The sequence below is a fragment of the Hyperolius riggenbachi genome, chromosome 4 (assembly GCF_040937935.1).
Source record: "Hyperolius riggenbachi isolate aHypRig1 chromosome 4, aHypRig1.pri, whole genome shotgun sequence".
Lineage (NCBI taxonomy): Eukaryota > Metazoa > Chordata > Amphibia > Anura > Hyperoliidae > Hyperolius > Hyperolius riggenbachi.
In genome coordinates, this window is record NC_090649.1 from 470,962,548 (window position 1) to 470,990,269 (window position 27,722).

General features: G+C 45.4%; 1 protein-coding gene across 2 annotated transcripts in view; it reads right to left on the minus strand.

The window, feature by feature from the left end:
* Positions 1-27,722, minus strand: part of GPATCH2 (G-patch domain containing 2) — a 203,736-nt gene that overhangs the window by 103,662 nt on the left and 72,352 nt on the right. The window lies entirely within an intron of this gene.

Sequence of the window (27,722 nt, forward strand, 5' to 3'; positions counted from 1 at the left end):
GTGTAACATTCACCACTTGTTACATTGTGTTTACTTAAATGTATTTATCTAAACTTCGGCCGCGGGCAGCATGTCTCTCCACGGGACTTTAAAGTTCTGTGTGTAACCCTTCCAATGCTGGTCTAGTAAAAAAAATGCTGGTTGCATATAATATGCTGTAAATAATGTTTTAAAACAAAGTTGAAATGCTGGGTTATAGTCCGCTTTAATTTTTTGCTTTGGGAAGATTACGACCTGGAATAATGGAATTTTTATAGTAAATGAAATTAAAATCTCAGCAAGCACGTGAGTGTGGGGTTACCTGATCACGTACTTTCGGTTACGTAACACAGTTTGCACAGATTATAAAAAAAAAAATGTGGCGTGGAGCGGCGTTCTCCCCTCGCAGGAAATTACACACCCCTGAGCACGATTTGCAGGGAGCTGTCTGCTTGCTTGGCTGTAATCATTATTGTTCTAGAATTACTACAGCATTATTTGTTCAGCTTGGTGGTTTGCGGAGCCATTCCTGCTGTGCGTAAATGGCTGCACGGGAGCCGTGATGCCTGTTTGTCTCCGTCTAAACGGGCTGGAAAACCGCTCGCTAAACTAAACAATGTTTATGGAGGCTGAAGACTCAATTTTTTCTGCCCCCTCAGAGTGATAAGATCTTAAAGAGAACCTGTCCTCTAGTAATGCCATGTTTAGGCTGGCCACACACGGATTGATTTTTGTGACCAACATCAACACATTAGTACAGGTAGTCCCCGGTTAACGGACGAGATAGGGACTGTAGGTTCGTTCTTAACCTGAATTTGTTCTTAAGTCGGAACATTGTGCTATCTCTGTCCCCTGTACCTCCTCTGTGCCCCCCTGTTCCTCCAGTATCCCCCTCTGTCACCTCTGCCCTTTGTACCTTTGTTTATACACGTTTAAGAGCCATTTTTTCTTTGATTTCTTTTTAAATCGATTTTCTCAAAAACTACAAGTCCAACTTGAAAATTTTTTTTTACTTCTTCCCATGGAAACAGAGAATCCGTGCCGTTCGTATCAGCGGGCCGTTCGTAAGTCGGGAACTACCTGTATTATTATTTAGTATTTATATATCGCCAACATCTTTCGAAGGGCTGTACAGAGTATATTGTCTTGTCACCTGACGAAAAATCTTTGTATGTAAAAAAGGTTTTTATTAGTAGCACAGGCAACGCGTTCCGCGGGTCAGAGCCCGCTTCCTCAGGCCAATAACAGTGCCAAACTAAACAGATTTGGCAAAGGGAGGCCAATAACAGTGCCAAACTAAACAACAGATTTGGCCAAGGGAGCCTCCCTTTACCGAATCTGTTTAGTTTGGCACGGTTACTGGCCTGAGGAAGCGGGCTCAGACCCGCTTAACCCGTTGCCTAGGCTACTAATAAAAACCTTTGTTAAATACAAAGATTTTTCGCCATTGAGGTAAGCCACCTCAAATTTATTTCAGGTTTTAAACTGCTTTTAGATGCTTTTATATTACACCAGGGCGCCTCTTACACCCTTATTGTGCCAGTAATCTGAGGATTACATGTAGATGGTTGGGGTGTTCAGAAGGAATTGGGCAGAGAGTGTTAAAGGGGCACTATGGCGAAAAATTGTAAAATTTAAAATATGTGATAACATATACAAATAAGAAGTACATTTCCTCCAGAGTAAAATGAGCCATAAATTACTTTTCTCCTATGTTGCTGTCACTTATAGTAAGTAGTTGAAATCTGAAATTACCGACAGATTTTGGGCTAGCCCATCTTCTCATAGGGGGGTTCTCAGGGTTTTCTTTATTTTTAAAAGCACTTAGTGAATGGCAGTTTCTCTGTCCAACTGCCAACATAGTGTGCAGTTAGCAGGGAGGCTGGCCAGTATCTTTGTATAAAGATTTTTCAGGGAATGTCTTTATAAAGAATAAAAGCCTTGCTGAGAATCCCCTAAAGAGAGATGGACTAGCCCAAAATCTGTCGGTAATATCAGATTTCTACTACCTACTGTAAGTGACAGCAACATAGGAGAAGAGTAATTTATGGCTCATTTTACTCAGGAAGAAATGTACTTCCTTTTTGTCTATGTTTGCACATATTTTAATTTTTACAATTTTTCGCCATAGTGCCCCTTTAAGTGCCTGGAAAGACATTTAAAGATGGGTATGGAGAGCCTGGAGAGAGAACAAAGCAGGACAGACACAGAAGAGTATTGGAAATCACTGTGCAGTGACGTATCCGATGATCTATCATCTGGCTATACATCAAGAGAAAAAAAATTGCATGTGTGTGTATGCTGGCTGTCTTTTATACCCAATCAATGTCAGATCTGAACATCGCTCCAATGGGATCTGAAATAAAAATTGAATGGTGGCCATTCCCCATACAAAATTTAGCCCAAATCGACATTTAGACACTGAACTGGGCATCTACGCCATGAACGGCTCCCAGCATTCAAACCAGGGTGACATTACAATGATCAAGGATGGCCGTTTGCTGGCTGACATCACATGTGAAATCAATCGTAATGGTGATCAAGGTACTGCAGCGGTCCAAATGGCGCCGTGGTGGAGTAGTGTATGGGTAGCTTAAAGAGAACCTGTACTGAGTAATATTATTTAAAATAAACACATGAGGTAACTTCAAATGAACATTACATAGTTACCTTGCCATCAGTTCCTCTCAGAAGCTCACCATTTTCTTCTTACAGTGATCCCTTCCAGTTATGACAACATTTTGTCAGAACTGAAATTAATCAGTTGCTGTCAGTTATATATCAGTTGCTGTCAGTTACAGCTGAGAGGAGAACTGATGTGTCCATGTTTCCCTATGGCTCAAGTGGGCGATGTTACAGTTTAACAGTGTGCTGACCAGGAAGCTGTTATGGGGTACTAGCCATTTTGAAAATGGAGGACGGAGAATCACCCTGAGCTGCTTGGTTACTCTGTTGTACTCGTCCAAGCCCTATTTCATACACCCATATCAATCCCTGCCATGTACTGATGAGGACCAAAAGTCTGAAACAGGCTGTCTACATGTGGGTTTGATATGGCTGTGTAAAACTTAAAGCTATAGGCTTGCTATACACCAGCGGTTCTGGATGCTTGCTTGGCTTAACAAGGGTGAAAAGGGATAATTTGCATATTTAGTAGTAGTGCATTGTGGGTAACCACAAATGTTCATTTATAACTGAATTATTGCAAATTTCCTTCTGTTTTAAGAAGGCAATTACACCAAGCTTTGCTTTTTTAGTAGGAGGGCTTTTTGGTTCCTTTTATCCCCCTATACATTCCTAGTAGTTTGGGTCACCCTGAGCTGCTTGGTTACTCTATCACAGTGGACAAACAGGACGCAGGAGAGGAAAACAGATTGAGGAGTAGACTACACAGGAGGTAAGTATGACTTGTGTATGTTTATTTTGTCTTTTAATTTTCAGTTCAGGTTTTCTTTAAAGCGGAACTGAACTCAGAACTTCCTCTCTGCTCTAAAAGATAAGCAACAGCATAATAACCTTTAAAAAAACATTTATTACAGCCCACAGAACTCCTGCATTAAATCTGCAGTGTGTCCTGTCCTACTTCCTGCTTGCATGGAAGCAGACAAAGGGTTAACCTCCTGTCTTTACGTATTAGCCGAGAACTGCTGAATTTCTGTGCTGACAAAGGTGAGGGATCAAATTGCACTGATAATTTGCAGATGAGGGGGCAGTAGACAGGCTCTTCTCTCTAAACACACACAGGGTGGATTTTTCTGCGTTTTCCTTGTGTCCTATGCAAGAGTTCAGGTCCCCTTTAAAAGGGGTTCTGTGGAGTTCTGCAATAAACAAAAATAGACACTTACCTGGGGCTTCTATCAGCCCCCTGTACTGTAATGTCCTGCGCCGTCCTCCTCCTCGTTCCCCGCCGCCGGTCCCGGTCTAATTACGCGTCATGCGTCTGCAGCTGCGCGACCAGGGCCGCGCACCCCCGCCTCCGGGATTTTACTGTGCAGGCGCAGTACAAGAAAACCTTATACTGCGCCTGTGCAGTAAGCTCCCGGAGACGGAGCGGGAGCGCGCATTATTTGTCGTGTTCAACAAATAATTGACAGGTGCTGGCGGCGGGGTACGGCTGATCGGAGGAGGACGGTGCAGGAGAGAACAGCTACAGGGGACTGATAGAAGACCCAGGTAAGTGTCTATTTTTGTTTATTGCAGGGCTCCACAGAACCCCTTTAAGACACACATATGCAGGCTTAAAAAAAAAAAAACAAAAAACAAATCAATCGCCATCAAGAAAGAAAAAAATAAATCCTGAGAGGACTGTATTAGTAAGCGGTTACACGCTGGTAGATTGAGGCCCATGTGATAAACCTGTAGTTTTAGCGTGGAGGAACATCCTGGATTAATGTGAAAATGGGGTTTTCATGCCGGCCCTGGAATCCAGTAATCCATTTTCTCCAGGCCGGGCCGGGAGAATGGCGCGCTCCTGCCTATGTCATGCTTAGTTAAAGGTCCATGATCACATTATCGCATGGAGAAGCTGACACTTTTATTGGGTTTACACTGTCTTCTGTGTACAGGCGACTTATTTCCTTTGCCTGGGCTGCTGACATCCCGTTCCACACTGTATTAATCTTGTTTACTGACTTATCTTGATACGAATATCAGAAAACTCAACTTTTTATCTCGTGCAGAAAATAAACAAGGTGTTGACAGAGGCAGAAACCATTTTCTGATTTTAAATTGCTTGTTTACCCGCCGCCTCTTCTCTGTGAGAGGGGAACGGGGAAAAAAGAAGTACAACTTTGTAGATCGGTGAGATGGAAGGAACCAAAGAGAACCTGTGCAAAGGAAAAGCAACGCAAATGATGCCTAGGTAACAAGCAATGTAGCAACACCAGAGGATAACAGCTCAAGAGGAGGAGTTTAATCCAGAGAAGGAAATTCAAATGGCTAGGCAAACTCCATACTAAATCATAATACATGAAATAGAGAGAACCTGCCTGAAATTAAAATTCTAGCATGTGTACGACTGTTTCGACAGATCGATAAACTATAAACAAGGGCATGGTTTTCCTTTGATTGAGAGGCTGCCAGAGCCAGATACCACCCATCATTCCTCTGCACCTTTTTACTGGACAGTACACACTACTCCGCTACAGCCAGATAGCGTGTTTGTACAACGATCGATACCTGAAATGTCCTCCATCAGTGACAATTGTTAAGAAGCATTTAGCTTAGTGTGTGCAAGGCTTAAAGGAAACATGCGCGTTGCAGTGACTGAAAAATAATATACAGCTAGTCCCCAACTTGCGAACGCCTGACTTACAAATGACCCGCCGTTACAAATGACCTGAAAGTGGGGACAAGCCCAAAAAAATGTTTCAAAAAAAGACCTAGTAGTTTTTGAGAAAATTCATTTTAAAAAATTCAAAAGATATTTTTTTTTAAACTCTAGAAATGACATATGGCTGCCACACACTATGCTATACAGCGAGTTATAAGTTCTGAGAAATTAGCACATTATGATCACAAATAGGACAGAAGGAGGCACAAAGGGGGACAGGGGAAAAGGAGGCACAGGGGAAACATTGGAGGAGGTACAGGGGACAGAGATGGCACAGTGTTCTAATTTAAGAACGGATTCACGTTAAGAACAAACTTACAGTTCTTATCTCGGTCATTAACCCGGGAGCACCTGTACTTGAAGCGGAACTGAAGATATTATTAAAACTAACAGTTTCACTTACCTGGGGCTTCTGCAAGCCCCTTGCAGCCGTCCTGCCCAGTGCCTGCCCCTTCACGATCCTCCGTTCTCTCGCCGCCCCTTCACAATCCTCCGCTCTCTCGCAGCCCCTTCACAATCCTCCGCTCTCTCACCGCCAGCTAGTTTTGGTTTCGCCGACGGACCACTGCGCCTGTGTGGCTCTGGCCATGCGTATCCTCCTTCGCGTATAAGCGAAGCGTACAAGCGAAATAGCGCTATTGCAGACGGGAAGGTGGAAAAAGAATACGCTTGGCAGGGCGGCGCATGCGCACTGGCCCCTCGACTCACAAGTCTTATTATTATTTAGTACTTATACAGCATAGTGCCAACATCTTCCGCAGTGCTGTACAGATTATATTGTCGTCACTTAACTGTCCCTCAGACGGGCTCACAATCTAATCCCTACCTCGGTCTTATGTCTGTATCGTGTAGTGTATGAATCGTAGTCTAGGGCCAATTTAGGGGAAGCAAATTAACTTATCTGTATGTTTTCGGGATGTGGGAGGAAACCAGAGTGCCCGGAGGAAACCCACACAGATACGGGGAGGACATACAAACTCTTTGCAGATCTTGACCTGGCTGGGATTTTAACCAGGGAATTAGCATTGCAACGCAAGAGAGTGCTAACCACCGCGCCACCGTGCTGGAAGTCTAGGACAAAAACTAGCTGGCGGCGGGGAATGGAGGATCGTTGAGGAGCGCCGTAGGACAGAACGGCTGCAAGGGGCCGGCACAAGTCCCAGGTAAGTGAAAACTGTTAGTTTTTTTATAATGTCTTCAGTTCCGCTTTAACTCGGGAGTAAGTCTCTGGATCATCAAAAGACTTCCCATCTTCCCCCACCAAGTAGTTTGCGAGCAGGAAGGGGAGGTCACACTACGCCTGCACAGTAGCACATACCTGATCTCGTCTGTGCTACTGCGCTGACGGCTCATTCTAGTGTGCAAACGCAAGCTATAAACAAGCATTTTTTCCGGGGGTTCCAATGCTTGAATGGGCCGGTGGAGGATAAAGGAGCCTTCCTAAGGCAAGTAGCCCCCCTTAGGGGCACCTTTTTTCCCTACAGGTACACTTTAATGTCTCCATTCCTCCTCTAACCTAATAATGTACTTGTCACTCATTACCTCATGTTCGGCATGGCTGAAAGACTTTTTTAGAGCAACTCCATCTATTGGAACTCCCTTCCTTTATGTACAATAAAGACCTCAAACCCTACTGAAAAAGCCTCACAAGTCAGAAAGCTTGTATAAATCAAATACAGTAGAATCTCGTTATAGTAACTGATAAAGTAAACCTCTGGTTATAGTAAACTCGGTCTGCAGGTCTCGACCATACACCTGAATTAATATACAATGTATGACGAACCCAGATATAGTACATTTCTGATATAGTAAACTACTTGGCTGGGTCCCTTGGAGTTTACTATAAAGAGATTCTAAGGTATGTCATCAGAGATCATGTTATTTCCAACACATAAAACCTAATGGCCTCCAGGGGCGTAACAATAGACCCTGCAAGGGATGCAGCCACAGGGGGCCCAGAAGGGACAGATAACTAAGGGCATAGAGAAAAAAATGTTCTGCTCTCTGCACAATTGTTCTAATTACTGCATCTGCTCAGCCACTGATACGGAATCAAAGTTTTGCAGACAAAGATTTGTAGACCGCCCCTATTCAGTTTGCAGCAGGTTCTTCTGTACATCGCCCAGCCCCTACCCAAAGATTCGCAGGGGGGCCCGGTGATTTCTAGTTACGACCCTGGCCTCTATTCACTAAAAGGCAGTTCGGTAAAATCATTTTGGTCGGTAAAATACAGCATTTGGTATTTTACACTTATTTTTCCCAAACTCACTAGAGATTTTCCGCACGAGGCAGAAGAAAAAACATGCTTTAATTCACTATTCCCTGCTCAGTAAGGGCCCATTCACACTTGCGCAGGTGATTTTACTGCGATCATCGCGGTAAAATCACTGTACACTTTGCAATCGTGATTAGAGCCATTATAGCATGCTAATTGTGATCACTCTTCAATCGCAGGAAAAAGTTGCATGCATTGCGGTTTGCAAATGCCGCTAATCGCGATTCACCTGCGGTCAGCGGCAGTGAGATCACTGCCATATAGGTAATGTTGCACTAGTGCTTTAAAAAGCTCTAGCGGTTCGGCGATTAGTGGTAAACGGCAGCTAATTGCCCTAGTGTCAATGGTCCCTTAGTATCACTTACCAGCTGAGGAGCAGGTCAGCGCTGAGGCAGTAAGCTGTGTCGGGGTTTTCTGTCCAGTGTATCTCTGACACCCCTTTAGATGTTCTGCAGCCACCAGGGGGAGCTCTCTTGTATAACAGTATACAGATTTTCACATCTAAAGGGATGCAGAAAAGCCTCATAAAATGTCACCTCCCCCTGCACTGTAAGAGTGAAGACCCGCCTTCCACCGTGTCGCATCAAATCAGGAGAGAAGCAGGGCTGTGTGGCTCTCCCTATTGGCTACCTGGCTTTCCCTAAAGGCTGCCTGTCAAAGTCACCACATGGAGAGAGAGAGAGAGAGAGAGAGAGAGAGAGTTATCAGCTGGTCAGAGACAGAGAAAAATATTGACCGCTTATGCCCGATTTACCGAATGCGTAAATATTTGTGAATTGCAATTTCTTGACATTTCTTGGTGCAATTACCGCACAAGTCGGAAATTCTAATTTTCAGTGCGGTAACAGGTTTAGTGAATTGGAATTTAGGAAGGTGTCTGGTAAAATCAGCTGTTTTCAGCCTTACTGAGGCCACGTTCACATTGCGTTCCGCTTGTGTGTCGCATTGGGAGTTTTTTGAGGTGAATATTTTTTCCGATTTCTGTGCGTTGGACAGTTTTGTTAAGCGCTTTTGTTTTTTCAGTTCCTGACGTCAGTCAGGAAGTGAACTCTTTGATCTGGAAAAGAATAAATACAATGGGCCTGATTCACAAAGCGGTGCTAACAGTTATCACACTGGTGAAAAGCCCTTTATCATGCCTAAACTAAGTTTAGGCATGATAAGTTTAGGTGTGATAAGTTTAGGTGTAATAAGTTTAGGCGTAATAAGTTTAGGCATGTTAAGTTTAGGTGTGATAAGTTTAGGTGTGATAAGTTGAGGCATGTTAAGTTTAGGCGTGATAAGTTTAGGCATGTTAAGTTTAGGCGTGTTAAGTTTAGGCGTGATAAGTTTAGGCATGATAAGTTAGGCGTGATAAGTTTAAGCACCAACTGGGTTAGCACCGCAGTGCACAGCTGATCAAAAGTTTTGCGCTAGCAAAGTCTGGTGCACTTCGCATAGAGTTTAATGGCGCTGCTTTGCGTGCGGGACTTGCGTGCGATCTAAACTTATCTAAACTTAGCATGCCTAAACTTATCACGCCTAAACTGGCTTTTCACCAGCGTGGTGCAATGGTTATCAAGCCTAAAGTCTCTAACTGGGTTAGCACCGCTTTGTGAATCGAGCCCAATGTATTTATTCTTAAAAACGCTCACGCAATCACAGCGATTTTGTGAGTGTTTGGCGTTTTTCCTATACCTTCCATTGAGACAGAATCGCGTCAAAAATGACCCATGCACCGCTTATCTGAGCGGATCGGAACCACTCAGATGTGACCTTTGTCATAGAGAATCATTACACAAACGCTTTTAGGGCGATTTTGAAAATCGCCAGCGCTTAAAAAATCTCAAAAAACGCCCCCAGTGTGAACGAGCGCTGAATGTGGTAATGCTAAGTGAATTGAGGCCAATGTGTAAAATGAGAAATCCCTGTATTGCCAAGTAACAGGTCCTCTTTAGTCAGTGAGCTGCACATGCCATGTGGGACATCACCCACAGAGCGTTTCCCTGCTTTACTGACCATTCCTGCTCATGCTATGGTGACCAGCTGTCTGCCCATGATGACGAGCCTTGCCACTGGCTCCAGTGCAATCAATCATCCCCCTCCCCTCGGACCCCCGTGTCTCCATGGTACAGCGAGTCTGAAGAATGACTTTTTGCCAGTCTGTCAAGACCCGGAAATTCCATGCAAGTGTTCTAATGATTCTTAATCTGACAAGAGGCACAATCAGGTGGCGCAGGCTGCCCGGGAGCCCTCCAGGAACAGCCCCCCCCCCCCCCCCCCCCCCTGCCAGCGGGATTAAGAAAGGTAGGGGGCTCGGCAGAGAACAGAGTATAAGCTCTTCAGGCGCGACTTCATCTCCAGGACCAAGAGGCGCGGACACCTCAATGCGGACACAGTGATCAATCACACCACACGGGGCAACTGTAACTCACAGTGATCCAAATCACAGACCATCGGGGCCTGGAGCACTTCTTATGAGTACGGAAAGAACCGCACTGCCAATGTGTGCATAACAATGCCCGCAACAAGAAAAACGATTAGTTAGTATTTATATAGTGCCAGCATTTTCCGCAGCGCTGTACAGAGTATATTGTCTTGTCACTTAAAGTGAACCTGAGGTGAGAATGATATGGAGGCTGCCATATTTATTTCCTTTAAAGGAAATCTGAGGTGACATGATGAGACAGACATGCTTGAGTACAGTGCCAGGCACACAAATAACTAGGCTGTGTTCCTTTTTTTTTCCTTTCTCTGCCTGAAAGAGTTAAAAATCAGGTATGGAAGTGACAGTTTCTGTCCAGCTCGGGATCGGGTTGGACTATAGAGTTACACTCACTGATAAGAAACTGCAGCCATAAAACACTTTCCTGGCAGTAAATGGCTTCTGAGAGCAGGAAAGAGATTAAAAAAGATCAATAGTTCATATTGACAGCTGACATCTCCCCTCAGTGATCAGGAGCCATCGCGATTGGCTCCTGATAATGTGATCACTGTGATCGCCGGCCAATTGTAGTGATCACAATTAGAGCAGCGGTGGTGGGAGGGGAAGAGGAGGATCCACTCACCTTCCTGATCGTTGCTCCCCTCCACTCTGGCCGGCATTCCTGCTCGCTCCGACGTGCAGGGGAAAGAGACTGGAGTGCCTGGGAGAAACGCAATTGCTTGGCAGTTGAAAAAAAGCTTTTATTTCCCACAATGCAACCAGGTTTACAGGCCTCAAACTATCAGAACCATGGTCATGACATCACACTGTGGGAGGGGTTTCACCACAATATCAGCCATACGGAGCCCCCTGATGATCAATTTGAGCAAAGGTGAAGATTTCTGTTGGGAAAGGGGGGTATCGGCAATCCTTGGTTTATGCTAGGTACACACGCTGCAATTTTCTGACAGATTTACTGTCAGATCAAATGTTTCCAACATGTCCGATCTAATATCCGACTGTTTTTCAGATTGATTTTATGTTCACTTCTCAGTTCTCTATGTTCACAATTGAACTTTATCCCAATCAGTAGCTGATACCCCCCTTTTACATGAGAAATCTATTCCTTTTCACAAACAGACCATCAGGGGGCGCTGTATGGCTGATATTGTGGTGAAACCCCTCCCACAAGAAACTCTGAGGACCGTGGTACTCCTGATAGTTTCCTGTCTGTGAACCTTGTTGCATTGTGGGAAATAGCTGTTACAGCTGTTTCCAACTGCCAAAAAAGCATGCAGCAGCTACATCACCTGCCAGCAGTAAAAATGTCACCATGTAATAAATATCAATGTAAATCAGGGATTTAAAAGATTTTGCAATAGGCAAACACTGACTAAATCATTTATATATAATTATTGTAAAAATGAATCCCTTTTTGTATTACATTATTTTCACTGAAGTTCCTCTTTAAATGACACTTCAAGATAAAAAGTTCAACAGTTCAAGAATTGTGTGTGGAGGGAGCTGAAGAATCATTATTATTTACCTGAAGTGGTCAAAAAACTTTCAGCTTAGATTTTAAACCAAAATAAGAGACAATCTGATTCCTAGCAAGTCCTACTTATTATTAGAACTGTAAATACAATTGCTTATCTTGTCGCTTTAAGTTTACTTCAGATCTGTAATCAGGTCCATTTTAAGATGACATTCAAATGACACTGAAGTGAAAAAACCCCAAAACGTATAATATAATGACTTGTATGTGTGGTACGGATAATTAATAGAACATTAGGAGCAAAGAAAAGAGTCTTATATTTGTATTTTCAGTTATATAGCTGTTTTTCTATAACACTGCACAATTCTCTAATATTTGCAGCTTACAAATAACACTCTGAAACAGAGCAGAGCTAATGACATTTTGAACATCCTGGCAGAAAAACCTTAAACAAGAAACAGAGAGAGACATGTTGAGAGAAGTGCTTCAGAAAACAGCATTGACTAAATTAGTGGGAGAGGTCAGAAAAGCTCTTTTGCATAGATAACAACTGAAGTAACTCTTCCTGTACTGGAAACAATATGAGACTCATTTCTGCGCAACTAATATTCTATTTCTTAGCTGTACTACACATACAATTCATTATCTGATAAGTTTATCTTCACTTCAGATTCCCTTTAAACCCTTCCAGTATACGGAAACCTTCAACAGAGCGTCATAAACCGTTTAAACCATTGACTATTTATCCCGTCTCTCGGCACGGCGCTGAGTGCAGAGACGGTGAACGTATAACCTAGTAAACTGCCAACAACCTTGAAAGTAGCGGGAACTTATTTGCTCCAGAACAATGCGGTCCCCAGTGTAAAGGCCATTAGTAGTCGGTCTCCGGAGGACGCTGCAGACAAGTCAGTACAAGTGAGAATGAATTGCTTTGCCTCTGCCGTGGGGGGTGGTCTATCCCTGTAGGGACAAACACGACTGAACTGCCACATGGAGAAAACTTCCTCGCACACTCGCCTGCGCCATCCATGGCCTTTCTGTGATCTTGTCATCAGTCACGAAGCAAGCACAGCGCGCTGGATGGGAGAACTCTTACCAGCCCATACGACAGGATTAATGAGAGCAGTGCAAGCAACATTGTAGGTCTCCTTGGCTAGGCAGGCGGGCCTTTTTGTTAATTACTTACCTGGTGCCATGTCAGGAGAACGCATTATCCAAATTTCATTACTTGGAACAACTAAGGTGCTTTTGCTAGCGAAACAACTGTGGCCCGACGATTGCGGGGCGAGGAGTGGCAGTGCTCATGTGCAACATGCACAATGCCAGGCATCAACTTCTGTATCGTAATTACAGAGGACCTGAACTCTTGCACAGGACAGAGAAATCCACCCTGTATGTATTTAGAGACTTTAGCCTGTCTAATTCCCCCTCATCTGTGACTAATCACATGTTGTAAAGTTATCTCAGCTGTGTCAGCTGGCTGCCTCAGCAGAGCAGCTATTTTTTGTAAACACAGGAGGTTAACCCTATGCCTGCTTCCATGAAAGATGCTTTAAAGCAGGGGTCCCCAACCTTTTTGGACCCAAGGACCACTTTAATGCAAGACACTCTTTCTAAAGCCCGGCAGACCGGGACGAGAAGAAATCAAGCTACTAAAACATGATAAAGTGCATTTCATACCATTATTATATTAATATGCACTATAATGATATTCAAGGCTGCTCAAATCCGGATCCGGGAGACATCCGGATAGTTCTATCCGGATATCTCCCAGTAAACCTGTGCGGGGTGGGCGGGGTCCATCGTACCTGTCTGACCTCTTCTTCGTCCGTCCCTCGGCGCCTCCCACGATGCGCTCCACGCGAGTCACGTGATTGCAAACACTTCCTCCTTCAACCCGGAAGGAGGAAGTGTTTGTAATCACGTGACCGCCGCTTGGGCCGCATCGTGGGAGGCGCAGAGGGACCGACCAAAGAAGACGTCAGACAGGTAAGATTGATCCCCCCGCCCGCCCAGGTAACTGGGAGATATCCGGATAGAACTATCCAGATGTCTCCTGGATCCGGATTTGAGCAGCCCTGATGATATTACTATTGCTTTATAAGAACATTTAACATCAAATACATTGCAATGCAACTCCTCATAATGCACACTCAGTGGGAGCCCTGCACTTGTTTCCCTGCAACTAGCTGGTCCCATCTAGGAGTGATGGGAGACAGACATCCGAAGCGTATTCCTTATGTTCAATCTACTCCGTAATCTTGCTTTGGTTGCAGTTATTGCAGAAAATCCAGCTTTGCAAAGGTAGCTGCTACTGCTGGCTCCTGATCTCACTATGCTGTCCTGTCCTCTGGGAAGATCCTGGCTCCTGATCTCACTATGCTGTCCTGTCCTCTGGGAAGATCCTGGCTCCTGATCTCACTATGCTGTCCTGTCCTCCGGGAAGACGCTGGCTCCTGATCTCACTATGCTGTCCTGTCCTCTGGGAAGATCCTGGCTCCTGATCTCACTATGCTGTCCTGTCCTCTGGGAAGATCCTGGCTCCTGATCTCACTATGCTGTCCTGTCCTCTGGGAAGATCCTGGCTCCTGATCTCACTATGCTGTCCTGTCCTCTGGGAAGATCCTGGCTCCTGATCTCACTATGCTGTCCTGTCCTCTGGGAAGATCCTGGCTCCTGATCTCACTATGCTGTCCTGTCCTCTGGGAAGATCCTGGCTCCTGATCTCACTATGCTGTCCTGTCCTCTGGGAAGATCCTGGCTCCTGATCTCACTATGCTGTCCTGTCCTCTGGGAAGATCCTGGCTCCTGATCTCACTATGCTGTCCTGTCCTCTGGGAAGATCCTGGCTCCTGATCTCACTATGCTGTCCTGTCCTCCGGGAAGATCCTGGCTCCTGATCTCACTATGCTGTCCTGTCCTCCGGGAAGATCCTGGCTCCTGATCTCACTATGCTGTCCTGTCCTTTGGGAAGATCCTGGCTCCTGATCTCACTATGCTGTCCTGTCCTCTGAGAAGACCCTGGCTCCTGATCTCACTATGCTGTCCTGTCCTCTGAGAAGATCCTGGCTCCTGATCTCACTATGCTGTCCTGTCCTTTGGGAAGATCCTGGCTCCTGATCTCACTATGCTGTCCTGTCCTCTGGGAAGATCCTGGCTCCTGATCTCACTATGCTGTCCTGTCCTCTGAGAAGATCCTGGCTCCTGATCTCACTATGCTGTCCTGTCCTTTGGGAAGATCCTGGCTCCTGATCTCACTATGCTGTCCTGTCCTTTGGGAAGATCCTGGCTCCTGATCTCACTATGCTGTCCTGTCCTCTGAGAAGATCCTGGCTCCTGATCTCACTATGCTGTCCTGTCCTCTGGGAAGATCCTGGCTCCTGATCTCACTATGCTGTCCTGTCCTCTGGGAAGATCCTGGCTCCTGATCTCACTATGCTGTCCTGTCCTCTGGGAAGATCCTGGCTCCTGATCTCACTATGCTGTCCTGTCCTCTGGGAAGATCCTGGCTCCTGATCTCACTATGCTGTCCTGTCCTCTGGGAAGATCCTGGCTCCTGATCTCACTGTGCTGTCCTGTCCTCCGGGAAGATCCTGGCTCCTGATCTCACTATGCTGTCCTGTCCTCTGGGAAGATCCTGGCTCCTGATCTCACTATGCTGTCCTGTCCTCTGGGAAGATCCTGGCTCCTGATCTCACTATGCTGTCCTGTCCTCTGGGAAGATCCTGGCTCCTAATCTCACTATGCTGTCCTGTCCTCTGGGAAGATCCTGGCTCCTGATCTCACTATGCTGTCCTGTCCTCTGGGAAGATCCTGGCTCCTGATCTCACTATGCTGTCCTGTCCTCTGGGAAGATCCTGGCTCCTGATCTCACTGTGCTGTCCTGTCCTCTGGGAAGATCCTGGCTCCTGATCTCACTGTGCTGTCCTGTCCTCTGGGAAGACACTTGTCTGCACAGGAAAACTGAGAACCAATTTTATTCAGTTGGCTAGTGCACACAAGAATGCTTTTGCAGATACAAAAAACTGACAGCAGTGAAGCACTGCACGCATTTTCTCAATCAATTACATTAGCTTCTGTGATAAAACATGAATATTTTCACACATACAGAAACACACAGTGTGCAGAAAACACAAGCAGAAAACTCCCAGCCACGGTTTCTTATTACACTCACTCTGACCTCCTCTGATAGAGCAGAACTGGCTCTGCAGACTCCTCTGGCATCACTGCATCACACAGACAGCACTTGGGGAAGGGGTGGAGAGGCTGGGGGAAGGAGGTGTTGTACACAAGATCCTGCTGCACACTGAATAAAGACTGTCTACAAATCTCAGTTTACAAAACTTTGCAAGATCCCATATCAGTGGAAGAGCAGATGCAGTCATTAGAATAATTGTGCAGAGAGCAGAAAGCTTTTACTCTTCGCACCCTTAGTTTTCGGTCTCTCAGGACAAGGAAAAATTAATTAAAAAATGAATGCCTCTGCAGGAGGCAGGGGGAGAAGCTGTGAATGAAATGCTGCACGCATTTTTGGCAAATCGCATTGCTGATCCCATAGACTGTAATGAATGGGATCAGCAACGCAAGGCGCGGATGGCGTGCAAATTACAGCCATAAAAGTTTTCCTAGTGGAATACAACTTCTGAGGGCGGGAGAGATAAAAAAAAAAAATATCAATAGTTCATGTATTTTAACTCTGAGACACTTAATAGGCTGCCATTGAGCAGAGATGTGCCCCTGCTAAACCGCCGCTATCCCGCGGCTTAACGGGGGTCCCTGATCCCCCAAATCCCCTCGTTTCAGCGGGGTAGTGCTTCCTGGTTGGGGCAGGGCTAACCGCCGCAGCCCTGCCCCACGGGCATCTGTCAGCGCATATCTCCGCCTCTCCCCCGCCCCTCTCAGTCTTCCTTCACTGAGAGGGGCGGGGGAGAGGCGGCGTTAGCCCTGCCTCCAGGAGCGACCAAGTCTGCGACCAAGTGTCACAGTGGGGGGTTTGGGGGTGAAGGGACCCCCGTTTAGCGGCGCTATAGCGGCGGTTTAGCAGGGGCACACGTGCCCCTGCTAACTATGAGCTCTGAAGCGAGATTTATTCTCGCTTCAGAGTCTCTTTAAAACATTTAATCTACTTATGTAAATGTTTAAATATAAAATAAAACCAAAGGATATCTAAATTAGTCATTTTTTAGAAGGAAGATAGACAATTGTTTATCTTATCCGTTTATTTTTCCCTCAGGTTCACTTCAGGGCCCTTTTCCATTCGGAGTGTTTGCGATGCTGAATCGCAAAATCGCAAATTGTTAGCGATTTTTAAATCGCTAGGGTTTGCTAAATAACATAAAAAACGTGGTAGGTATTTTCCACTAGGCCGATGCAATTTTTACCAAAACGCAATTTCTCTGTGGAGCGAATTTTACCGTGATTTCGCTATACTATGCATTGCATAGCAAAATTGCGATCGCAATCACGGGAAAAAAATAGGGTCTTGCTGAATTGCAATCCCTAGCGTTTAGCGATTGCAAATGGGTTGTCAATGTCTAGTCTTTTTCGACTTCTGGTTGTCCGTCTGCTGAGGACTGTGTGCCCAAAGTAGAAAATGACCGGGTCTCGACCTGTATTTAAAGCGGAACTGTAGAGTGAAAATAAACACATTGTTTCACTTACCTGGGGCTTCTCCAAGCCCCCAGCAGCCATCCTGTCCCGCGCTGCTTCTCGACGAGCCTCTGTTCTCCCGCCGCCAGCTACTTTTGGTTTTGCTGCTGGGCTACTGCGCGGCTCAGGCCACGCGTATCCTTTCTTTGCGTTCCCAGCTATTGCAGAGGGGAACGCGAAGAAAGGATACGCTTAGCAGGGCTGCGCTGGCCTCGACTTACAAGTCAAGGTACGGAATGGAGCGGCGGCGGGAGATTGGAGACTGGTGGAGGACCGGCTCGGGACAAGACTGCTGCTGGGGGCTTGGGGAAGCCCCAGGTAAGTGAAACAATGTGTTTATTTTCACTCTACAGTTCCGCTTTAAAGGCTATAAAAAGCTCAATTCTTCATTGTATCACAGCACGGGTACACACAGCATTTCGGCACGCAGGGTATTTGTCAAGTGCACCTGACAAAGGCCTTGTTTATTGCAGGATTTGTATCAGCAATAACAAAGAAAGTTTAAAGCTTATTATGCTGTTGCTTATCTTTTGGAGCAGAGAAGAAGTTCTGAGTTCAGATCCGCTTTAAACAGATTTAAAAATAATTTATGTAAGTATCAGGCTGAAGAGGGGGACGTTTTGCCCCCTCTATATGAGGGCTAGGTGACACTAGGGGCATGCTTCACTAAAGTGTAATAACTGCTATCACAGCAGATACCACGCGATCCGCCATGAGCGGCGCTTTGCGCGCGTAAAAGATGACTCAGCGCGTGATCGCGTGCAAACGTTCATTTATCTCGCAGAGTAATCTTTTACGCGCGCAAAGCGCCGTGCGTGGCAGATCGCGTGATATCTGCTGTGAGAGCAGTTATCACGCTGCCAAGTGACATGCAAAATAACATTTTCCCGCTTTCAGTCTCAATCTGCTCTCTCTGGTGTTTGTTTAAACTATGATCCCCGTGTGATCAAATGCCATTCAAAAGCAGAGGGGGCAGGAAAATCAATGTAGCAAAATGCTGCTAAATCCATACTATAGAGTGGCTGAGCAATATGTTATGCTGCGTAACTGTACTACATGAGAGCAAAACAAATATGTCACTCCGCCAAGTCCAGGCCGTGAGTGGCCTCTGCTGGCTGCCCGCAACCTGCATGCCTCTGCCTGACGGCTGCAAGACAGATGATGACACCAGGCAAACAGTCACAGCATATCTACCACGGCCAGTAGGCCTGAACGATTTTAGGAAAAAATTGAATTGAGTGATTTCTGTCTGAAATTGCGATTTCGATTTGATTCACGATTTCCTTCAAATCAAGCTTTGTTCCCCCTCTGTTCCCCTGTCTCTCTTTGTGCCCCTTTGCCTCTTTATGCCTCCTCTGGGTCTCTCTCTTGCCCACTTTGTGTCTCTGTGCCCGCTCTGTTTCTGTGTCTCTCTGTGTCCCCTCTGTGCCTCCTCTGCCCCCAAGCTGCATCAGTTCTGGACATAGCTTCCAGCACGAGTCCAGCGATGCCTGTCTATGCACTTCACCTCCTGCAGGCTCTAATGCACGGAATACTTCCTGTATGTCATGTGACATACAGGAACCCAGAGTTTTGTCAAGCACAAGAGCCGGCAGACAGCGATAGAGGATGGACAGTGTTGGACTCATGCAAAAGGTATGTCCAACGCTGCGGGTCGCACGCGTCAGGACTTTGGGAAAGTTTGAAAGCCACTTCTTCAAACTTCCCCCATGTGGAAATGATGTAATCACGATAATTGCTGCTTTGACGATTCTGAAATTGTGATCTTGGTGATCGCCTTTTCGGTTTAAATTCGATTTATTTTTCAGGCCTAACGGCCAGGGAACTAAAGGTCCCAGCATGCCCTGCTGGCCAGAGCTGCAGGATGTGTTAAACACCCTCGCACTCACCCAATGATATAAGCACAATATTAAAATATTAACACAAATACACGGTTCAAACAAAACAGGTGATTTGCTGCGTTGAGCGATCCGTTTTTGATCGCAAGCACATCAGCAAACTAATGAAAATTGCAAGGACCCTTTTATGCTAATGTGAGCCAACTGAGATTCAGTTTTAGCCGATTGCAAACTCCCTACATGCTGCGTTTTTTCTGCAGTTCTACTTGTGATCCATCTAGTAAAAAAATGTGAAAGGTAACACACCGGTATTGTAACCCATTACCTTCAAGCCAACAACTAAAGCAAAACAACATTTTTAAAAGTCCAGTTTAAAAAGGAGCTGTCAGCCATACGATCTTAGAAAAAAAAAAAACACATATATATAAGTAGATAAATACTTGCTCTACTTACACATGTGTTGCACTGTCCACGTTTTGATCTTAGTGATTTTTTTTCCAGTAAAAAAAGAGAAAATCCTTCTTAGCATTTCCCATTTTAAGTGTGGCTATTTTGAAGTCAATCCTGATGTCATTTCCACCCTTACTCGCCTCTGCCTGGTTGTGTATACATAGCCCACCCTTCACTATAGAAAGTGCGTTGTCTCAGCATGAGAAATATTGGCCAATCAGAGAGGAACAGAGGTGTGGGAGGGGAAAACAGGAGGGAAAGAGGCTTCAGCCAATTAGACTGCAATAGTTAAGTCTGAGGGGAAAGTAGAGAAGCAAAAAAGGACAACCCAGCATGCCCTGCAACTTCCTTTGTGTTTACCAAATAAGAGTCAGGTAAACTGGGGAATGACCATTTATCAACAAGAAAAATAATAGTAATTTTAACGTTTGGATTGCCTGGTTAGCATCCTTATTACTTGTATACCAGATAAAAATAAAGAATTGATTTTTGATTTTATGCCCGACAGTTACACTTTAAAAGGACAGCTGAAGTGAGAAGAATATGGAAGCTGCCATATTTATTTTCTTTTAAACAATACCAGTTGCCTGGCAGCCCTGCTGATCTATTTGGCTGCAGTAGTGTCTGAATAACACCACAAACAAGAATGCAGCTAATTTTGTCAGATCCGACAATGATTTCAGAAACCCCAGATCTGCTGCATGCTTGTTCTGGGTCTATGGGTAAAAGCATTAAAGACAGATTTTCAGCAGGATAGCCAGGCAACTGGTATTGCTTAACAAATACTAGAGCTAAAAGGCTCTGGTAAAAGATGAAGCTATACTGGGTGGGGTGGGCCTTAGGCACAATCAAATACTCACCGTGTCTCCCATCCCCCTCCATCTCCTGGTATTCTCCTCTAGTCAGTCCGATCTCCTGGGCGACTCAGAACCCAGAAAAACTGCACCGCACATGCGCAGTATGTCCATTCTGCTCCCCTGTGACCACGCCGAGTGATGTCACAGGATAGGAGCGCACTCACTCCGCATCTCCAATCAGCGCTCACACTGTCCAGTGACATCACTACGTGGACACACGGGAGCAGAACGGAAATACTGCGCATGCCTGGTGGTTTTGTCCAGGTTTGGAGTCGTTGAAGTCGCTCAGGACAACGGGAAAAGTATTTTATTATTCCCCCCTACCCAGTACAGCTTCACTTTTTACCAGAGCCTTTCGGCTCTGGTATCCTTTAAAAGAAAATAAATATGGCAGCCTTCACATACCTCTTATTACAGTTCTCAGCAGGAGACCATAAAGTCATCAACAGTGCCATCAGCAGGAGACCATCAAGAGTGCCTTTGGTATCAAAGAAAAATGGGAAGAGATGCCTGTTGTGGGCCTTTGCCACCATGCTCAATAGGTCTCAAATTGGTTGGAGGAACATCAATCAGAGTTTAACCTGCTCAGTCCCGTGACCTCAATCCTATTGAGCCTTTGTGCGACAAAATCGAAAGAGCACTTCAAAGCTTGGAAAGCCACCATCCAATCTGAACAAACTTAAGAGTTGCCATTATGTCAGCATGGGCCAACATTCCTCAGCAACAGTATCAGCATCTTGCTGAGTCCATGCCAAAAAAATTTTTTTGCTGTAATCAGAGCTAAAGGTGGACCAACTCATTATGTCTCTAATTTTTTGTCCACTCAGGGTCTATGTACACATGCTTACCTCATCATGTTATATGACCCTTCAGGTACCTTTTAAACACAATCATCCTTTTAAATTGAACCCAAAAGGAGTTCATCTGTATAGCAACTTAAGATCGGCATTCAGTAACGCTTGTATCTCAGCCTTCCTCGCCATTATCCCGCCATCTTCCAGGAAGCATCCCTGTGCCTCAGCTGACATTTGGATAACACTGAGTCTTCACAGACACTGCTGGGATGTGATATGGTGACCCACAGTACACCCGGAATATTAGCCTGAGAACCCAACGCTGCCGATTCCAAGGCTGGTGATTTCTCGTTTATAGTCTTCCGATTCATTCATGTTGTTTACAGTAATGAAAGGCAAGGCCTATTCCAGCCACAAAGCCAGGCTTACTTAGCAAGAAAAGAAAAATACCGTGTCCCATTGAAAGAATCCCAAAATATCAGTCTGTCTATCTCTCGCCGATAGATTCCAAAGGCTAAACAGGCCTATCTGTCCTATACAGCACTAACAGCAGAAGGCCTCCCAGTTTAGTTTAAAGGGAACCCGAGGTGAGATGGATATGGAGGCGGCCATATTTATTCCCTTGTAAACAATGCCAGATGCCTGACAGCCCTGTTGATCTTCTGACATGAGTAGTGTCTGAGTCAAAACCCTGGAACATGCATATGGCTAATCCAGCATATGGCTAAAAAAAAAGGTCAGCTGAGTCAGAGTACCTGATCTGCTGCATGCTTGTTCAGGGTCTATGACTAAAAGTATTAGAGGCAGAGGATCAGCAGGACTGTCAAGCAACTGGTATTGTTTAAAAGGATATAGTTATGGCAGCCTCCCTATCCCTCTCACCTCAGGTTCCCTTGAGAACCCTTTCAAACCGTGGCGGTACAGTAGTTTTTCACACCGGGGTGGTGCAGTGAAGTATTTTTACTGCACCCCACCACCGGGCAATGTAACTGACGTTACGGCGCAATGAAAGTGGAGTTTTCGCTGCATGCCAGATGCAGGTCCAGAACTACGTTACCATGAGGCTTCTGCGTAGAGTTGCAGCGATCTGTGTCGGCCCGGAAGCCATGTTAGTCAATGGCGACGCGGGGTAATTTAGGAAATGACTGACCCGACGTCACGGTGTGCATAAGCGTATTTTTACAATACACTTCTGTGCACTTTCGCATACCCGGAAGCAGGAAGTGACGGCAAGCGTGCGTCACTTCCTGCTTGGCCCAATGCCAGATGGGGAACGGAAGGCCTGTTTTTTGAAGTCTGAAACCGGGTTGAAAGGGTGTGTGTGTCCGCCCTCTGTAGCAGTCATGTCCCACGCCGTCCTCCTCCGATCCGCCGTTGGCCCTGGTCTAGCACGGCATGCCATCAACTGCTGCTCGCTCCAGTGCGTTTCATCGGAAGCTTACTGCACATGCGCAGTACAAGTAAACTTCGTACTGCGCCAGAGCAGTAAGCGTGTGATGACGCGAGCGGGAGCGCGCATTATTCATCTTGTCAGACGAATAATTGCCTGGTGCTGGCGGCGGGGAACGGCGGATCGGAGGAGGACAGCGTGGGACATTACTGCTACAGGGGGCTGACAGAAGCCCCAGGTAAGTGTCTGTTTATCTTCAACACCCCCCCCACAGAACCCCTTTAAAGGAAAATAACATTTATATTTACGTATATCTCTGATCATAGCAGTAAACTAGCAAAGTTCTTCATGTGGCCGGGCCGACGTCAAATAGCCTATTATTAGTGATGGTTGCGTCTAGGAGAACTCTTGGAGACGAAAGCGGCAAATCCACATCTGGAGACTTGAGCGCAGCCGGCGCCACCATAGGCCGTAATAAGAATTTCGGATATAGCAGCACACGGAGTAACTTCGGAGCCGTCAGAAGACGGAGCTGAAGTTACTTTTATAACACAATATTATTTCATTCTGGGGAATAGTATTTAATACGGCTGGGAACTTGTGCAGCTGCAGGATCAGCCATATACCGGCTGTATCCTGCGCCCAAGTCTCCCGTGTCAATATCTCTCCTACGCCTTGGAGAAGCATGTGATTTAATAGATTTGCAAAGCTCTGATTTGCTGTGATCACATCCTGCTATAGCACATGATCATGACTAGCAAATCAGAGACTTAGATATCTATCACCTGAGCAAACGTATCACATGCTTCTCCATGAGTTCTTTTAGACATGACCATCGCTACATTAGTTTCAGACTATCGTGAAAGGTGGACCCTGAAGTGGTTGTATTAAGAGCTGCTGCCCAATACCAGTCAGATATATACTTTGCTTCTCTAGGGCTAGTTTACACGCACATTTTCCTGGCAGTAAAACTGCTTAAAGGGCACCTGAAGTGAGAGAGATATGAAGGTTGCCATATTAATTTAATTCTAAACCATACCAGTTGCCTGGCATCCTGCTAATGTTTCATGTATCAGTAGTGTCTGATTCACACACATGAAACAAGTACGCAGGTAATCCAGTCAGACGTCAGTCAGAAATATCAGATTTGCATGCTTGTTAAGGGGTATTAGAGGCAGAGGAGCAGCAGGACTAACAGAAAAGTTGCATTGTTTAAAAGTAAATAAATATGGCAGCCTCCATATCCCTCTCTCTTCAGGTGTGTGTTAACTCATTAACAGCTTCAATAGAGTAATCTTGTTTGAGATAAGTGTGCTGCTTTCGACCTCAATTGGCAAAACTCGCTGTGCTGTAAATTTTTGGAATGCTTTGATATCTCTCTGCTAGCAGAAAAGCAGAAGACCTCTGTTATTGTCTCACACGGCCCCCTAGTGACAAGTGGCCATAAATACACATTACAGCAGTACTTATTAGTGAGGAAATGTAACAAGTGAGAAATAAAAAAATTGCTAAAATAAATTGGCCTGGAGCACTTGCAAGCTTCTAAATAATATGGCTGCTAAAGGGTTAAAGTGGACCTAAACTAATGCAAAAGACAGAAGGAAAACAGAGAAATTCACCCTGTATCAGAGTTTAGCCTGTCTAATTCACCGCCATCTGCGACTAATCACAACTGTAATTTGATCTCTCAGCTGTGTCAGTGCTGGAATCTCCTCTGTCATGTTCTGAAAAAGTTGAGGTCTGCTTTAAACTCCATTCACGTCACACAACCAGCATATTTATATTTGTGAACATGTAAGTAAATGCGAGTACATGGAAGGGAGGTTAGAAGACAATTGGCTAGTTGGCCTGGAGGTATAGGAAATAAGGAATCCTCTCCTGGTAAGAAAATACTGATCTTATTACTATTATTATTTCAGTATAAACATATGCAGAGTATAGGGGGAGGTAACAGGGGTAGTCAATGGGATTCAAATAATTCTTAGATGAGCCAGTATTACGTCAATTTTGTAAGCAAATTTTTACAACTTGAAAATGAACCAATCAAATCCTACCGGGGTGAGATTTATTGGACCATTTTCAAGCTTAAAATTTGCATAATGCTGCATCAACTCAACATTATTTGCATCCCATTGACCATCCCTAGCAGGTAAATCTTTTATTTTCTATGTATTCCGCTTTATATCCCAAGGCTTTTGTGGTTTGGTTATAAACCAATATTTAAAAAAAACGGAAATAAAATTCCAGCAATGTAGCTTTCCGTGAGTGACATCTAAAGATGAAACCATTTTATTTCATCCCTCATAAACTGTAATAAGGACATAACACCTTGGCGTTAGTGACTCCATATTTGTTGAACACGCATGACTGAATTCCCAAATCAGATAACACGCCCTGTCGACTGTACCATTTACCCCGGCCCTCGGAGGGGGGAGGCGGCATTAGGTCTGCTGCCGCAAACTGTCCATCTTAGCAGCTGTCACCGCGGCTTTGACAGTTCCAAATCACCGTAATCCGGGCGACAAGGCGAGCTTATTTCACACCAGAAATCAAATTCGGATTCCACCTGCCTCAAGTTTCCATTAAATTGTCGGTGGATACAAGAGAATGATAAAATACCCAGCAAACGGGCTGTCACAGCCCAGCATAAGCACTTTATTGTGGAGACACACACCTGACACAGAAATAAATATCTGAACAGGAATAATCGAGAACGGCCTTCAGTGCAGGCCGGCTTTTTCTGAGGGAAGATATATTCCCTTAGGGAAGGCGCTTGTGCAATACTCCACTGCCAAGAAAACGCAAAGTATGAATTTGCTGTGTAACTGAATGAAAGTAACTGCTTAGATGAAACATTGGCCTCAATTCACTAAGTAGTTTAGGCTAGTCTACTGATGGTTTTAGTCTACTGATGGTTTGGTGTAAACCAGCAATCAGTCACATCAAAAGGGAATTCACTAATAATTACCTAATGTTTTAGACCGGTTTTTAGACCTGGTCTAAAACATACAGTAATTCGGTCTAATTACCGTACGAGGTTTAAAGATATGAGTAGCTATTACTGACATCCTTCTCCTGTGACGAGCTCTCCTCTGGATACAATTAAACTCCTGCATAGTTAATTCAAAAAGCTCCACCCTCACGTCTAAAATACCCCACAGAAGTACTTTACCGACAGAAATCAGCTGGTCTAATCTCTGTCAGAAAAAGTGGGCGTGGTTACTCCTTGTTTGCCTTTGTGAATTGTGTAATTACTGAATGTTTTAGACCAGGCCTAAAAACAGGTCTAAACATTTGGTAATTATTAATCATTATTAGTGAATTCCCTTTTGATGCGACTGACTTAGACCAAACCATCAGTAGACTAAAGCCATCAGTAGACTAGTCTAAACTGCTAGGGCTCTTTCACACTACAGGCAGCGGTGAAAGGCTAAAACGCTGCGTTTTGGCTGCAGGCGTTTTCAAGGCGTTTTAACGCCTATACATTACAATCAATTGTAATGAGAAACGCCGCGGTAGGCCCAGAAAAAGCGCCTGGGAGCGTTGAAACGCAACGCTCCAAAACGCAGCGTTTAGTGTGAATGGTAAAATGAAAGTCTATGGACTTTCTTTTACCTAGGAAAACGCCAACTTCGGCCGTGGCGTTAAAACGCCGAAAAAGCCCTCTGGTGTGAAAGGGCCCTAAGTGAATTGAGGTCATTATGAAACAACGTGATCATGGTCTTGTCTTAGTATGTCAATTTCATGTGTGACTTGATTATGCTTCCAAAATGGGCCAGGACACTACGAAACCTTCTGATGGAAACACGCGGGGGAAGCCATACTTCTGTTTACTAGATACTTACATTCTACTTCTAAATGTTACCACTCCACTTTCACAATCTTCCCAGCCAATTCCTGCTCCACCCTTCACTTGCTAGAACCTCCAACGTCAGGCATCAATCCAGCCACTTCCTCCTTCTGCAAAAACCCTCCAATGACACCTTAATGTGTCTTCTCAGCCAATTCCTGCTCCAACTCTTGCTAAAACCTCCAACCCCACCTTCACGTGTCTATCCAGCCACTTCCTGCACGACTTTACCCCTGCTAAATCCTCCAACTCCACCTTATTGCGTATTCTCAGCCACTTCCTGCTCCACCCCTCTCTTGCTAGAACCTCTAACTTCCCCTTCATGCATCTCTCCAGCCACTTCCTGCACCAGTCTACATCTAACGATGTATGGGCAGATCTCTCTCTGATCAAATCTGATCGGAGGAAGATCTGTTGGCTGCCTATACACTGCAGGCAGATTCTCAATTGATTTCAGCAAAAATCTCTCAGGGCCTGGTTCCACTATCGCGAATTTGCATGCGTTTGCCGCATGCGAATTCGCATAGCCAATACAAGTGGTTAGGACTGTTTCCACTTGTCAGGATCTCTGAGCGTTTCGTCCGTGTGAAAAATCCGCATGGCAGAGCCATCAGAATTCGCATACCGCTATGCGGCTGTATGCGAATGTTCATGCAAATTCGCATGGAATCAATGGAAAAGCACACAGGCACTGCCATGGTTACATTCGCATACAGCGTCATTCATGCGATTTCGCATGAAAATTCACATACACCCGCATGCGAAACTCACATCCGCATGCAAACTTTTACCGCGGCGATTCGCACCGCACAAGTGGAAACGGGCCCTTAGGAATCGGCCTGGAGGCGCCAACTCCGCTACTGTCACCCCAAATGTTAATGTGCCCCCTACCTTGTAATCTCACCTGTTCAAGCTGCCACAACTGACCAGCTGCTTCTGGTCTCCTCAGCTGTCTCCCCTGAGTGCTGGCGTTACATACAGCCACCATGTGGTGGCAGCAGGGCTTAGTTTACCATAAGGCACTGTAGACACGTGCCTACAGGCGCCATATGATGGAAAGGTGGTTCACTCCCCTCCTCAAGTACCTCCCTTTGCAGAGTCCCAAGAGGAGTGTAAATGAGAGGTTGCTCACCCAGATCTCTGAGCAGATCTTCCTTCAGTCAGGGGCACCTCTAGTTCCTTAGTACAAAGGATAGCTCTAGCTACCTAATACTAAGGGGCACCTGTAGCTACTTATGATGGGCAAGGAAAATAAGGGAGAAGTGACAGCTGGGCCAGCCAGCACACTCGCGGTGCGGTTTGGTGGAGGTTTGTAGGTTCATGGAGGGTGGAGTCTAGGGTGTCAGGACATCTGTGCCTATAGGCTCCTGTGATGTAAATCCGGGCCTGGGTGGCAGCGTAAAGCACTT